This window comes from Sorex araneus, chromosome 2, assembly GCF_027595985.1.
Source record: "Sorex araneus isolate mSorAra2 chromosome 2, mSorAra2.pri, whole genome shotgun sequence".
In the NCBI taxonomy this organism is placed as follows: Eukaryota; Metazoa; Chordata; class Mammalia; order Eulipotyphla; family Soricidae; genus Sorex; species Sorex araneus.
The window spans coordinates 88,544,027-88,547,064 of NC_073303.1; the positions used below are offsets into that span (position 1 = coordinate 88,544,027).

General features: G+C 42.3%; 1 non-coding gene across 1 annotated transcript; it reads left to right on the forward strand.

The window, feature by feature from the left end:
- Positions 1–822: 822 nt before the first annotated feature.
- On the forward strand, positions 823–1,028 carry LOC129402734 (small nucleolar RNA U3). The gene has a single exon (XR_008628789.1). It is a non-coding gene; the product is annotated as a small nucleolar RNA U3 (small nucleolar RNA).
- The last annotated feature ends 2,010 nt before the right edge of the window (positions 1,029–3,038 follow it).

Here is a 3,038-nt window from a genome sequence, read left to right on the forward strand (position 1 = left end):
AACCATTGTAAAGAATTATTCTCATTGTCAAATTAATTCCCTTTAAAACAGACCAACGTTGTCCTACTCTTAAAGTAAGAAGCTTCCTTATTGTCCACGTCACTTAGGTATTTTTCTTTAATATAAATTTTCATTTTTAGTATCCTAAATATACCCAAATTCCTAACATGTGCTTATATCTATCCCTTAATTTTTCAGAGTACTTCGCTTTAAGATCCTGCTTTGAATCTAAAGCCATCCTACTCATTTTTACCTGTCTAGGTCTGAATTAGTTAAGATGCAAATATATCTTAAGGAAGCTGATTCAAGCACTTTTTTAGCATCAAATGATATGTCATACTGGCTTAAATTCAACTAGTTCTTAGGACAATTTTATCAGAGAGAGATTTATGTAAATGGCAAGGAAACTAACTGCATCAGCTACTCGAAGCTATAAATGAGAGAAGTGTGGGTTATTGGGATTTAAGAAGGCAGAAGAGCAAGGGAGCTGACTGGCAAACTAGGTATAAAGAAATAACTTTTAGGACTGACAAGGTAATACAGTGGGTAGTGCACTTGCTTGTGTCCACTGCTGACCTAGATTCAATCTATAGCACCAGATAATGGTCCCCATCACAACATATGATTCATGAGCACAGAGTCAGGAGTAACAGCTGGACATGGCCAGGTGCATGTGTGTCCCCAAAACCATCAAAAGAAAGTAATTTTTTACTTTTACAAATGCAGATAAAGAGTAACAGAAAGCTAAATTCTCACCTCTCTTCCTGGGAAGATGCAGATGTCCTGTTTAAACTGACAAATCAGGAAATAAATATATAGGTTTAGATTATACTTTCAGGGATCCACAGTTCATTCCTAGAGAAGATTCTCTGATTGTGTGGAGCACCCGACGCCATGAGGAGCCAGAGCATCCTCTCCTGAGTCTGACGTTGGTTCTACGTGTTGCTTTTGCAACTGCCCTTTAACACTGATGATCCTTCTTCTCTTCCTTTGAAAGACGGAGAGGAAAAGGTTGCAGTTTGAGTGGTTCCAGTAAAAAAAAAATGTATGTATAAATGTTTATATATAAGTAAAATATAATAAAAATATATATTAAAACATATGCACGTTAACATATATATATGTGTGTTAACAAACACATATATGTTTATGATCACTGTATCATTCTCATAACGCTAAACATTAGCCAAGTGGCACAAATGCTGGCCGACTTCGACTGTGAGTGTGGAAAGGTCAGACTCAACAAAGCGATGTTTATGAAAAACGAACTAGTCCCTGATGTTCCATTTGCTCTCAATGGAATGAACATCTCCGAATGCAGCAGCTATGTGTACCTGGATAGAGAACTCAACATGAGGAACGGCTTGGCACTAGAACTGCACAGGAGGAAGGGAGCAGCGTGGAACGCCTTCAAGAGTGTCGAAGAAGTGGTTAAGAGGATGAAGAACCACCGGGTCTGGGTACATCTTTTTGAGTCTACCGTTTATCCTGCACTAACAGAGACCTAGGCCCTAGGCAAACAGAGACCTAGGTCCTAGGCAAACAGGATGAGAATGCTTATTTGAGTATCCCAAAGAGGCATGGAAAGAGCCATGCTAGGAGTATCATGTTTCACTCAAGTGAGAGAAGGAGCCCAGAGTTCCTACCTCCATCGATGATCAAGAATCAGGGATGCTGTCTTATTTGCCAAGGCATTGAAAATCAGATGGACCCGGCAAGTAATGCAATTCAGAGATGACCGCTGGACTAGAGCTGTTACCGACTGGATTCCATGGGACATCAAAAGACTCTATGGCCACCCACCAAAGAGATGGTCAGACTTCTTCATCAAAATCCTGAATGAATGATTTGAGGCTCTTTCTGTTCCTGGAGAGAGCAGATATCTTTGGGCTACACTAGCACGTGACAGGGACAAATGGAGATGTTACTGGCGCCTGCTCGAGCAAATGGAAGATTAATGGGATGACAAGTGACAAGTAATCACTGTATCACTGTCATCCTCATCCTGTTGCTCATCAATTTGCTCGAGTGGGCACCAGTAATGTCTCCATTGTGAGATTTATATATGCATGCATATATAAATACATATAAAAACACATATGTATGTATATGTATTGCAGGAAGCATACACTGTTTTTATAACCTGAAGCAAATAAGCATTAACTTCCAACAAATGGGTAAAATAGAGCTGTGAGCACAGAGATCCCCAAGTTTCTCTGGAGTTGGGGGGAAAGTGATGGTGGTTGCTGGGTTTTGGCCTTGTGGCATCCCCTGCCCTCCAGTCCTGTACTCAGGCCCCGACCACATGCTGGCAGATCTCATCAGAACCACCCTTGCCTCAGAAAGCACAGCCAGCAGCCTGAAAGGCGATAGGCCTGAATCTCTACTGTGTCAACGTTCCGCAGCAATTCTCCATGGAAGTTGTCCTCATTTCCACTCTATTCTGAGGACACATCCCAGATGGTTGCACCCATCAGTGATCCTGAAAGAGCCTCCAACATATCTCTAGAGAGACAGAGAGAGAGAGATGTTTACTATACCCAGTGTAAACATTTTACTCTGATATTAGGGGGACCAGAGGCCTAATCATAGGTAATTCCCATCTTCAATATGTGTGCTTCAAAATAAAGTCTGGAAGTGACACTAGGACTAGGCTGACTTCATATTAAAGAGTTTGACTTAATGAGGAAGACAGACTTTCCCAGAACATAGCTGTAAGTTTGCTCGGGACCAAGCAGTGGCCAGCAGATGAAATAGTGACACTCCCAGGATCAGACATCGTCCTGTCCCCAGCTCGGAAGCAGAATTTATGGCCCAGGCGGGAAGCGACCAGGCGTCATTCTATACATCCTCACATCCATCCCCCACAGGTAGGTAACAGGCCAGACAAATCACACCTGTTCCACTGGTGTTTGTTCCCTTCTCCCCCTTTCCCTCCCAAAATCACTCAAAAGCCTTTTTAGACTCCCCCAGATTGTGGCTCTACCCCAGCCCCATCAGAAATTTGTAGAATTCCATCTGGGAGCATACCCCAATAA